Consider the following 13814-nt stretch of genomic DNA (forward strand, 5'->3'; position numbering starts at 1 on the left):
CATAGGCCTTCCCCAAAGATTTCCAGACGGACCTGTCGAAAGCGGCCTGCATTCAGCGTGTTCCTGGGGCCTTTATCAAGTCATCTGTCCAGCTTACAATATACATGTGAATATATTTCTTGAATTTCCTCGCACTTCACTTATCAAATTACTGCCTATTTTGAATATAAAACGAGAATGCTGAGTTCATAAAGTCACCTAAAGTAAGTAAGAAACTATCAGTTAACCTGCAGCGTTGCATAAACTCGCACCAGTTTTATAGAACAACTGCAACTGGAAACTAGTTTAAGAAACAATTTAAACAAGCCAATAAGTTTACCGTCCCAATTCCCGCCAAAACTTAAGAATATCAATGGCGGTGCGAGTTCTAAATATTGCATTTTAAAAATGTTATTGGGTTAATGTAAAATCTACTAATCCTATTAAATTGCGCAAGATTTCTTTTGTATTTTTACGGAATTTGCGAAAATACGACTTTAGTCATGTTTTTTTTTCATCAATTTTAAATATCGAACGTACGCAAGATAAAGGGAATTCAAATCAACATACATTAAAACCTTTGTAGATGAAAAATGGTCGATGGAATTTCGAAGTGAAAAATTATGTGAAATGTTTATACATTAGCGGCAAGTTATAAATCAGGAAAGGAAAAATTTACGTAAACAAAAAAAAAACATATTTGAAATTGTTTATGTTTTAATCTGTCAATCACACCAAAAATAATAGAGGTAGTCGAATTGTAGTTATTTACATTTTCCTTATTACTTCTCTGAATAAGATGTAGGTACATAAATTGCTTTGAGTGCAGTCATATGCAAAGTAATAGTTATTAAACTGAATGAATTCTACGTCATGGCGCTGATGAGAGAACGTTTAAGCCGCTCCAGACAGAATTGGAGCAATTAACTGAAGGAGGAACGGACCTTGGCTTGAATAAAAGTGGAACCCAAGTCAAGGGCAACTTTAGTGCACAAAAAGAACTTTTTAAACGTTGTGATATGAAACTTTGCAAAAAGGATATTTATCAACACTTTGTTGTGTTAAAAGCGCATTTTATAGATAAATTACCGAAGTTGGCAAACTCAGAACTTATAATAATCAGTATTCTTCTCAAGTTACCTCAACTCTCAAGTTAAATTACCTTTGTAATAATGAATTATGATAAATAAAATTGTTTTCAGCTTGCGCGGAAAACCTATTGTTGTCGATGCGCCAAACGGCTAAGCCTGAGCGCTCCGTCAGTAGTCTGCTGTCGGCTGAACGACGCAGACCTTGGCGCGGCGCGACTGGTGCACGACCCGCGTCGCCGACCGCCGCGAGTGTTCTATATTCAAATTGTGTTTTTTTTTATTTTTAAAAATTTTCTGTGCAGTGTGCCAGGATTTTTCAAATAATAGAGGTTGGTATTTTTTTATATTTTAGTTGCGTTAGTCGATTATTCGAACGTCTTAGTTAACAAAGAATTACCGTTCAAGTAAAAGTAAGGACGAAATATTATTTACCTTCGTACAAAGGCGGAATTTTAGATTGGAGAGCCTGTCGATATTATTGATGTATTGTCGTTTTAAATTAATATTTTAAGTATTTTATTTTTAAACTTAGTTGTTACAGCGTTTTCTTTGGGTGTAGTCTTTGCTTTTTACATCTACGATGGAATTAAATCTTACAGTACCTATGATTTTTCAGTGGCAAAATTAAACATTTTACATATCTACTTATATAAAAGACGTTTCCTCTACAACGCAAAAATAAAAACAACGGAATAGAATATAAACATCCATAACCATAAAAAACATTGGCTTATGATCGTAAAAAATCATAGGTACACGTATTTAATAACGCGTAATATAATAAATTGATATTTTATTTTTCTAAGCTGCAAAACAGGTAAGACATCATTGTTATGTTTTCTTTTTCATCTTGAATCAACTGACATTTTGAAATAAATTTTTAAAAATCGACTATATAATCGATGTTTTTAATATTGAACATTGATTTATTTTATTAATTACAGGATACAAAATACAAATGAATACTAATAAATATGAATATGAAACACTATAAAAAGGATTTGTAATCTGTGTATAACATTTTAGAGTCTAAATAATGTGAATGTAGATTAAATATCTTTAGTTCAAGGCCCTACTGAGTCATACGGTGCAGTTTCCTATTATACAAGGTTTTGGTGCAACACTATTATCTAGATGAAGGGAACACCGCAATTACTTTGTGTATTTCAATATGACATTTTCTTATGCTTGCATCAAAGAGGTATGCCTATTGTTAGTTGTTACACATATCTAACTGCAAAACATTGTTGAACTTAAAAATGGAATCTTTGCATTCTTTATTTTAAATTTGAATTGACATTCGAATGATAACTGACAAAACATTTCCGTAAAATCATGGAAGTGATAAGTGGACGAAAAATATCAACGAGTAAAATGAAAACATTATTGTTCTTGCAATTAATACAAATAGAAATTTCTATATCTAATAGGGATCTTAACAGTTGTATATGGCCAGGTGGAAAAAAAATAGTTTTTTTCCTTGAAAACCAAAGCACATGAACAACGTATTATACTCAATTATATTATACTTATATAATTAAATATAGAAATAAATAGAAAATTTCTAAACTATGTTTAAGTAATTGTCAACTAATCAGCTGTTGATTAATAGAGCAATTTAGTTAAAACAACTGTCAGTTGCGTAGTAATTGTAAGAAAATGAAATATTCTCGTTACCGCCATTTTGTATGTGTCTAGTTAACTGTTGATAGCTTCTACGCTGGTGTAAGATTAAGTATATAATTTACTGTGTCGAATTCATCCATTCCTCGAGTATTGTCACTCAGTTTTAGCCGCTCCGGATCTTGCGTCCCAATGACTTTTGTGCGAAAGAAAAAAAAAACGTCTATGTCGAATTTATTCATTTCTCAAGTATCCTCACTCAGTTTGTCTCCGGATCTGGCATACGGATGACTATTATGCGGGAGAAAAGAAAGAGTCCGGATTGCGACTGCCCTCTAAGCCAAAATATATACTGTCTACTGACAAAGCACTGATAATTATTGGAACTACGGGAACACTTCGAATCATACTTTTCAAGCAAAAATTAAACAAAACGAGATTCTCATAGACAAATATGAATGTCTTCCAAATGTTTTAGGTCTTTGGCCTAGGCATCGAAGTCTGGCATAAGTTTAACTATTTACAACTCACGACTTACATCATAAGGTACTTTTATGTAAGGCTGTTAGATAATACATATTTATTATCATTGATCGCGTTTTTTTCTAGAATGACCTTAATGTTGTAGTCGGCGTTTGTATTAGTTTAAACCGGGTTGTTAATGTTATAGTATGTTTAGATACGTTGTTATATGTTTTTACTTATTGTCACATAACGCCTTTACGTCTCAGGGAGTAGGCAGAAGTAACCACGTCACTAACTTATCGCCGTATGTTTCATGCCATGTTTTGGGAACGAGACTGTCGCCATTTCGGGCACAACTTCCAAATTCCGGGCAGATACTGAGGAGAAAAAAAAATTTTTTTTTTGTTTTTGACAATAATACATTATGTATCGATCTGTAGAACTTCTGTTTCTGATAATCGTTAACAAATAGTTTGAAGTTACGTTATTTTTCTTTGGTAAAAAACTTATTACCTTGAAACATTAGGCTTCCTTAAATCTTCGTCCTCACAATAGTGACGTATTTACTAAACGTTCAATACATTTGTTTATTAATGCAATTAGGAAATTAAAATGGAGTCTTTATGAAAATATGTGTCACGATTTTCAAATATTTGTATTTATTTTAAATAGTTACGATGTTTTTTTAATTTGAAATAACATTCGAACGTTTTTTTAAATATTCTTTTTATAAATAGAACTGGCCTTCGGTTTAATAAACGTAATAGTTATAGAGGATTTTAATCCCCTAATTTGAATTTATGACCATGTTTCGAAGTATAACATTTTTTTTAAAGTCAATAAAGTTTTTTTTTTAAATTGGTCGTCATCAGTTTGATGAACCTATAATCGTGAAGGATGTAGTACCATAATTTTAAAATAGGAACGTAGTTTTATGTATAACGTTTTATAAGGTCAATATACGCATAAAAGGAAATCTATCTCCAAACAGAATTAGCATTTAAAATATGAATATTTATGAAGTTTTTTTACGTTTATTAATTAGTTTTTTATGACCCAAAACGTCTAGCAGCCGCTAATTTTTAATTTATTGTCTATGATTATATTTATCTCTATTGATTTGTGTTTTGAAGCTATGAGTGGTTCCAATAAGTATTCACTCATGTTTTGAAGCTATGAGTGGTTCCGTAAGTATATAATAAGTATTCAGATAATCTTAGTACATATACAAAATGATTTTGTTTTCTTGACTGAGCTTTAAGTATTAGGTGACGTTTTATTTTTTTCCAGAAATCAATTCCTGCAGCTTGGACTTTGATTTATTTATACAACCTTGACAACCTTTGCACCAGATCAGTGGATAGAACAAAGAATCTTATAGATTTAACAATTTGTCTGACCTTTGTTATCACAATTGACATTAACAATACCATAGATAAAAAATACCTTTGAAAAAAGGTCTAGAGAAACCCATTGTTTACGACGAACAAACGGACTAATCGCTCTAGTTTACAAACAATATATATAAACAATATTAGAACAGTCATCGTGCTAATAACAAAACGATTGTTAAATATTTGTTTTATTTTTAATTATATTTGATTGCGCCAATTTATACTAATCATTTAATAGCCCTGAGATGTTTTAAGAAGGAGGTTTGGAGTCCATGGAGTGGGATCTATGACTTCAAAATTATTTTTTCATAGACCAAACATCCCTATGCAAGAACACACTATGTCAAAATTCAATAAAGACAATTAATTAGTTTATGCCAAAGACATTTTTTAATACATAAAGCGCGTGTGTATTCTGCATTTCAAACTTGATATTGGGAGAATTGTCTTCAAAGGATACAGCCAATTTCAACAAATTGGAAATGGAATAATTATTTTATAGTTGATAACCCGGCTAACTTCGTACAGTCGTGTTTTTTTTTCTGTTTCATTCGCACACTCACTAAGATTTTTAAATATTTTATATATAGCTTTTTATAATTTTTTATACAAACCTTCTCCTGACAATAACGAACACGTAAAAGATTTATCCAATTTGGCGCAGTCGTTTCGAAGTTATGCGCGTACAAACATTTCGGTGATTCATTTTTATTTATATAGATTTTCTTTTAATAGAAGTCTATTTTGTTTCATTTTGCGGTACACGCTTGAATTTAAGACTGTATAACTATAGTTATTTGCTGACCTTTAGAAAAGTCCGCAGTGTTTTGTGTCATGCAATCAGTCACGAACATTCACGAAACAAAAACTTTATGTTTGTAATTATGTAAAATGCTGTAAAATGTTCGCATATTTTAACTCTAAACTGTTCAATAACAATGCGAATTGAACAAAAAGTGGAATCCTTACTTAAAATAGATTGTTCATGTCGACCTTGCTCGGAGAAATAAGTTTTTACTTCTCCATGTACTTTTTGCATAACACAATATGACATTGAAAATGGAAGAATACTATGTTTATAGAGATGATGCTTCTAGAACTAATATTTGAATTTTGTATATGAAATAAATCATTAGTCACAGCTGTTCTAAATACTGTTCTGCCTTCACCTGGATCCTTGCGTCTGCATATCTCCTTCGATTGTTATGTAGAGTTACATAATATTATCGTAGGTACCTTAAATTATTCTAAATTAATAAACATAATTTTCGCAGAAATTTTCTTAAAATATTACTTTTTTAGTGCTTCAATGGCGTAGTTATATTGCGTATACGTAACTCTCCGAGGTTCCGGGGTCGAATCCCGAGTAGGGCAAAGTAATAAATTCTACTTAGTATCAGTAATCTGGAATTTTTGTTACGGTGACAGGCATCACATCACATCACGGGACGAAACTCACTTGGTGAAAAGTGGGTGCCAGGGTTCCACCGCTTACCACTGTGATATAAAAGCGTGATGTGTTTGTTTTTAAGAATAACCGCAACAAACTAACACACAACAACATCACGCATGTTATCCCCGAAGGGGTATACAGAGGCGCAACCATGGCACCCACTTTTCGCCAAGTGAGTTCCGTCCCATGATGTGATAGGGGGCGAGCCTATCGCCATATCGGGCACAAATTCCAGACTCCGGGCTGATACTGAGCAGAAAAACCCAAATATCACTTTTGCTCGACCCGGGATTCGAACCCAGGACCTCAGAGCGCTGCCGTACCGCGCATGCAGTACAACTACGCCACCGAGGCAGTCAACCGCAACAAACTAATCCTTAAATATTTATGACTCGATTTTTCAAACATCTTTAATCCCAGTCTAAAGCAGATAATAGACACCATCACATGCACTCCAGCTACATTTCCATTGTTAGCTGCTCTAAATGGAACCATTCTCTCCTTTAGTATTAGAACACGGTGGGACTTATCTAATGGGAGCAGCCATCAACTAGCTGGAATGACTGTTCATGTACCACTAATCTCTACCTAGAGAGCAGTTAACTGAGAATGAGTCTAGGTTTCACGTTATGATGTAAGTGGTCTAAATTTGTAAAAACTTTTCGACAAACAATTACACCGCCTTCAAAAACTACTAAAAACCAAAAAATAATTAAACTGCCTATATACTGGTTACTATCGATATAAATCATGTACTACGTACTGGATTTGGCGTTCCGAACATTCATTGTGTTCAAGTGAATTGAACTGTCATCCATTAAAACTGATTTTAGCATGGTGTCAATATTGATGCTTGTGGTTGTGTACGGAGTGCGCTCATAATATAAAAACGCGAGTCTAAGTGCAAACCTGGATGTGAATAAAAAATATTAGTCAAAAAAGTAAAATTATTTGTTGTACAAGGGAATAAATAGATTACAACAGTGACGTTTTGGTTGCCATTTTAGTTCAGATGTTGAACAAATCATTAATATAGACGTTCGTGTCTATAGAATATACGTCAATGCTGGTTACCAATTTTGGAGTCAGCGTCTAATAAAAATTAAACATTGTTTTCGTACATTTGTCCATATATTTATCTAGCTTTATTAGTAATTCTAATGACTAATCTTCTTCTTTGAATCGGTTAAAAATAAGAAACATTCAAGTTTATTGCTTAGTAATAAATTCAAAATATTACTGTATAAAATCAAGTTTAGCACTGAATGATACTAAAAGTGGTTATTTTAAAATATTAGGGGTGATAATCTGTCTACAATTGTACTAACTGAAATGTCCTTTAAAGTTTTAAAGACATGAAACGACTAGATAGAGAGGTAGAGTCATGCTGAAGACTAACTGTCTATTATAATATAAGCATTATGACAGTTCGACTGAGTTGAAGTCACTGTCTCGCAGAACATGTAGGTTGTCGTTTTTCGTATAGTTAATCAGATTTTCGTAACCCCAAACATTTCTCTTACCAAATTTTTAAAGCCGGCAAAGCATCCATAACTTTGTAATATATTTGTGTCTCTTGTTTCACTTGCTCGATGCAGGTTATGCTATTGAATAAGTGTTCACAAACTACTGACAATAAAATCAAAGATGTATATATCTAGAATAACCGCACATCAACTTCCCGTATAATAGATTTCATGCTACGGTAATCTGGAAGACATTACTTTTAGCGATAAGACCGCCTTTGGTTTCACTAGCTATAATTAATTGTATATGTGTTTTTTCTACTTATGTGGTGTTCAATAAAGAATTATATATCTATCTATACTAGGCATATTTTTAAACGTCATTGCCGTAGCAGTACACTCTATAAATGTGAATAACAATTAGGCCTATCTTTTCCAGACGGGAGGAGATACAAACATGTCATTGTTCTTGACATTAACAAAAACATGTCTTACGTTAAAAGATAGCACTGCATCTAACTCATTAACCTAAATGTTTACGTCAGGGTTGTCACACTGTTTATAAAAACAAGAGAGAAGTAAATCCCTCCTTTAAAACTGTGGGGTTATGTTTTTGGGATATGTTTTTGCATTGCTGTGTTTGTGGTTTTAAATTTTATGAGATGTGATGATAAATATGGTTGTCGTAGACTGGAAAAGGTTTGTGTATTCACCATATATTTCAATCCGCCCGTATCCCACTTTATTGTAGGGTTGGCACAACAAACTTTTCCAAATACATTGCAGAAAGTTTCGACATATTTTTTACCTCATTCGCCTAACAGATGACAACTCGATGGGTGATCCAGTCTATCAAATAGTATTGAAAAACAATACAAAGTGTTACTTGGTCTGCGATTCGATGCCAACACTTTTCTTTCCATAACCCATATACATTGCCACAAGACAAGCGCCTTAACAACATAGATACTGAAAATAAATATGACATAAGCTTATGAAGCCATACGTTCAAGCAAAAGTAACAGCCCTGCGTCAGTCTGTCAAGCCGGACATGCACATGTCCTCCCCGTGTCTTGTTACATAATCTTAGAGCTGCTAATTTCGTTTCACGCCCTACATACGACGTCTAGGATACTGTACTGACCTTGGCAATTCATAAAGTAATATAAATTGTATAGTTACATACATTTTCGGAAAATAAAAAATATTTCACGTACACCATTGATTCCAAGGTGGTCCATGTGGCCCCCAGGGGTCCACACGAGACTTGACGGGGGTCTACGTTGGCATGACTAAAAATTAGGGGTTCACAATTCGTAAGCGGGGGTCCACTAATAAAATGTTGGCTTGACTTCACCTATCGATGTAGGCAGATAATATTTATAGGTGTCATAAAGCATGGTATCCCCAACATAACTGTTCAGACGCCCCCCGCGATAGCTGGGCGATAGTGGTAATGCACTTTCTCCGTGAAACCAAAAAATCAGCTAAATTTTGAAAGTGGTCTATAAGATAAAGATGTTTGGGAACCTTTGACTTACGCTAACAGAACTAAACATGTAATCTACTTGTAAATTAAACTATTAATTTAAGTAAGCTCACAACGCTAGTCCTGTATGACCGACTGCTGAGCACGGGCCATTTCTACTACTAAAAGTGTTGACTTTTACTATTGCATAAAATTGTTGGGTATTTGTCATTTTTGACGCGTGCCAACCCTCAGACTGCAAATGGCTCTGCATAAAAACCGACTCTAGAAAATTCCTGTACACAAATACTGCTGCTTCTAGACATAAATAATGGAAGCATTGCAGTGTATAGATTCAAAGGGTCCGATAGAAATTTGTGTTTGATATCAGGTGTTGTAGTCACTTTTCAGTGCTATATTGAGAAGAATTTTTGGGTAAATATAATATCTTCTCTGTTAGTTGAAGGGATTTGGAGCCAATACATTTCTTTGTTATTCGATATTTTTTTAGATATAATGATTTCTTATGTTTACGCGAATGTAAGACATTGAAATAAAAGTCTTTTTCGAATTTTGCTGCGGTTTTTTAAATGTTAATTTTTTCCCAACGTTTCGATGACTGCAGCCATGGTCACAGGGTGGATTGATGTCTAAAAACTCAAAGTAACAATATCTACCTACATTTTACTAGTTTTATTAGTTTCACATCTAAAAAAAATTGGCTTGAGTTACGTGCATCACATAGAGTTTAACAGATATAGATTTTCATTTTGTACGATCTTGCCCGGCCCTTTCTTTCTTCTGATTTTATTAGTCCCTTAGTGATTTATCGACGTACTTTAGCTGCCCTTTATTAATAATGCATGTTTGAATGTCATAATTGCAGTACGGCCCAACTTTCAACCAGACTCCTTTTCTGTATCTGATTCGTCAATTTTTTAATCTATCTAGCTATATCTATACTTATAATAAATCTGTAGAGAGGTCAATTCTGTACATGAAACATATTTCCAAAATAACTATCAGGGGGTGATTAGGGATCGATACTGATGCCAAAAATGCAATTAATAAAATTTTTGTCTGTCTGTCTGTCTGTCTGTCTGTCTGTATAACCGTTATAGAAACAAAAACTACTCGACGGATTTTTAACGAAACTTGGTACAATTATTTTTCATACTCCTGTGCTGGTTATAGTATACTTTTCATCACGCTACAATTAATAGGAGCGGAGCAGTGCAGGGAAATGTTGGGAAAACGGGAGAAGTTACTCAATTTTTTAAGCTTCCGTCGCGTGTGCAACCTTAATTGTTAAAGCTACACAGAAATCATGTATGACGGAAATGTTCTCCTTAAAATTATGTAAAAAATATCCCACGACAGCATATGTCTATCTTTTATGGTTGACTCACAATAACACGTGTTACTCCCGATAGCTTAGCAGTTCGAAGCTTTCTCATTATATTTGTTTACTCTTACGTTTATAACACTCTCAGTCATCCCTAATTAAAAAAGTTAACATTATTAAATTTATACTATTATATAAAGCTGAAGAGTTTGTTTGTTTGTTTGTTTGTTTGAACGCGCTAATCTCAGGAACTACCAGTCCAAACTGAAAAATTCTTTTTGCGTTGGATAGCCCTTTGTTCGTGGAGTGCTATAGGCTATATATCATCACGCTATACCCAATAGGAGCGGAGCAGTAATGGCTAATCTTAGGAACTATCGGTCCAAACTGAAAAATTCTTTTTGCGTTGGATAGCCCTTTATTCGTGGATTGCTATAGGCTATATATCATCACGCTATACCCAATAGGAGCGGAGCAGTAATGGCTAATTTCTGGAACTACCGGTCCAAACTGAAAATTCTTTTTGCGTTGGATAGCCTTTTGTTCGTGGAGTGCTCTAAGTTATATATCATCACGCTATGACCAATAGGAGCGGAGCAGTAATGGCTAATCTTAGGAACTACCACTTTGAACTGAAAAATTCGTTTTGTGTTGGATAGCCCTTTATTTGTGGGGTGCTATAGGCTTTATATCATCACGCTATGACCAATAGGAGCGGAGCAGTAATGAAACATGTTGCAAATACGGGGACAATTAATTAGTTTTGAGAGCTTCCGTTGCGTGCGCTGCGTAAACGGTTAAAGTTATGCAACACTGATGTATGACGGGATTATTCCTCTTAAAAAGTTCTAAAAAAATATATTATAAAACAAAGTCCCCCGCTGCATCCGTTTGCCTGAACGTCTTAAACTCAAAAACTACCCAACGTATTAAGATAAAATTTGGTATGGAGACAGTTTGAAACCCTGGGAAGAACATAGGCTCCCGGGAAACTACTACTTTTATAATCGAAAACTTTAGCCTGAAAAACTTTATAACGCGGGCGGAGCCGCGAGCAAAAGCTAGTATACATTAAAGTACTTGTTTTGTTTGTGTACGTGTTTCGGCAGTACATATACTAAGATTGGAACGATATTAAAAGTAGGTACTACATTTTATTTATACATGACCATAATATTTTGCAGAACACAGGTTTAGAAAATTTCTATTGGCTAGTCCATGAAAAAAAAATGCGTAAATGGTACCAAAAAAAAATTAAAATCTTTTTATATAACTCTAATTCGTGGGAAATGCACACATGAAAGGTGAATCCAAAACAAAGTTGAATTCTATAAAGTTTTGTTCGAAACGCCATTTTTTTTATAGACTATATCAAATCCGATGCAACACGATTTGGAATTGTAATTTTTTCGCAAACATCGAAGCCGGATTTTATTGAATATCTTCATAGCCTAAAGGTATCTATCTGCTAAGCCGCTTTACAGATTTGATTTGAGAGCAATCTAACCTTTCCAATCACCAATTTGCAACGGAATTTTCACTACTTCAAAAACCAAGCAGTAACATAACCTCTAAAAATAACTATGCTTATTAACAAAGTCTACATTGCAATAAACGTAACAACGAGACAAATACATACTATTATTGGAAATCCCGCGAGAAGTCAACAAAGTGTTGTCGAACACGACAATGAAGTTTATAATCTTAGCGGGAGTTATATTTACTCTCGGGCTACGGGTCCTTTCGCCACACTAAATGTTCTCTTGTTCAGGTAAAGGGTTCGTTTGTTCAAATATTACAGTGTTTACATTGGTCTATCGCTTGAGCTAGTTACTTGAAGGCAAGAATTTCCACACAATTTATTAGATTTTATTTTCTTCATAGTAATAAAATTTTCGTTTTACGCAGAAACTACTAAAACTTATATCATTTATATGTTTAGTACTAAAAGTAAACTAATTGTGTAATAAAAAGGCAATAGTGTAAAGTTTATAAGATATAACTCAATTTTATGTTGAAATTATACTTCGATAGAGTTTTAATATGAATTGTTAGCGATATCAAATGTACATAAAGTTGTCATACTTTCTAAACTCTATACAAAAGTAATAAACTTTCTACTAACGTCCTTTGTTCTAATGATGCATTGTAAATTATTATTCCAATAACGCGTATTTCCTCAAGATGTTTGGCCCCATGCCAGACATACAGTAGCCCATAAGTCAAACCATATTCCAATTACCATAACTGTTAATTATCAAGTAATACATATCTTTTGTTAGAGACTAAGACACTTTCCCGCCCTCACACCCACCACTACAACTCCTGTAAGCCAGGATCTCCAGTGGCATTTATGTCACCGAGCAGTGAAGCTCGGCGAGTCTCAGGGAACACTGATTTGCCTTCATCCCGCAACGAAATTAATCAAATAGAAAGATAAGGAGGAGTTTGAATATATACCTAGCTTTTGTTACTGGACTGTTTACTTGACCAAAGGAGGCAAGCAACAGTTGTAGTTTGAAGGAAGCATGAATCTATTAGGAAGTTTCAAACAATAGCCAGCTTCGGTATTATTTGGAAGGGTGAGTATAATAGACTTCCGATATTAATATGATTTTCCGAGAGATCCCAACAAAGGGTATTCAGTGGATGAATGAATCTCTCTTAGCTGAATTTCGGCCACGACTGCCAATCTTAACGGAGATTAGCCAGGAACGCATGCAATATTATAGTGCACAAGTGTGTGCTCAATACATAGGTGCACTCTCTGTTCCTTCACTCTCATAGTTCAGTGAGACGGCAAGCCGACATGACCAAACAGAGATCACACGCAGGACCAACTGCTTTCCGCGCTTTCCAATCCGCGGTAGTATCACAGCGCCAACTTCCTGGACCCAAGCTATAACTGAGTAATTTTTAAGATGGCAAACCCAGTCACAGTTTTTTTTGGCCTGACTCGGGATTTGAACCCAGGACCTAGCGCGGAAATCGAAATCGTACCGGGTACGCATTACAACTACACTGCCGAGGCAGTACTATCCAGTGGATATAAATTATTTTAGATTTAGATTTGTCCTGTTATTTACACTAAGAAAATATATTTTCTAAGCTTAGGTACTTCGTAGCAAATTTTATCGAACTATTACTTCACGCTAGCGTTATAATTTCTTTAATCAAAATTGATTCACTCGGTGACATAAAACCGTAACAGGCAGAGTTACTTTTCCATTAACAATATTAGTAAGGATTTAGTCCAACATGTTTCGTAAACGCTTGGTACATACTTGGCAGATGTCCGCCGCGAACAGAACTTTAGTTAAAATACCTTATTTCCATGAGGAATTTCTCATATATTTTATTTCCGACTTACAAGTTTTAAGTTGTTCGTTATTTAAACTGATTTCAAAAAAGGAATCGTAATCAACCTCTTTTGTATTTGTGTTTGAACAACATGCTTATGAGCTATAATTTCCTTTGCCATTCGTTTTAAATAAATTCAAAAGAAATTAACGTCGCTCTGGAGGGCCCGT

The 13814-nt window shown here is 34.3% G+C and overlaps 1 protein-coding gene across 4 annotated transcripts in view; it reads left to right on the forward strand.

Annotated features, from left to right (window-relative positions):
- The first annotated feature begins 1224 nt into the window (after nt 1-1224).
- LOC115452261 (Ig-like and fibronectin type-III domain-containing protein 1) overlaps nt 1225-13814 on the forward strand; it is a 171467-nt gene continuing 158877 nt past the window's right edge. For 2 of the 4 annotated variants that reach the window (XM_037437330.1, XM_037437331.1), the window contains exon 1: nt 1231-1399. The gene's annotated coding sequence lies outside the window, so the exon portion shown is untranslated. Of the gene's footprint in view, nt 1400-13814 lie in introns of all 4 variants that reach the window. The other 2 variants (XM_037437328.1, XM_037437327.1) reach the window with 2 other exon arrangements.

The sequence above is a fragment of the Manduca sexta genome, chromosome 10 (assembly GCF_014839805.1).
Source record: "Manduca sexta isolate Smith_Timp_Sample1 chromosome 10, JHU_Msex_v1.0, whole genome shotgun sequence".
Lineage (NCBI taxonomy): Eukaryota > Metazoa > Arthropoda > Insecta > Lepidoptera > Sphingidae > Manduca > Manduca sexta.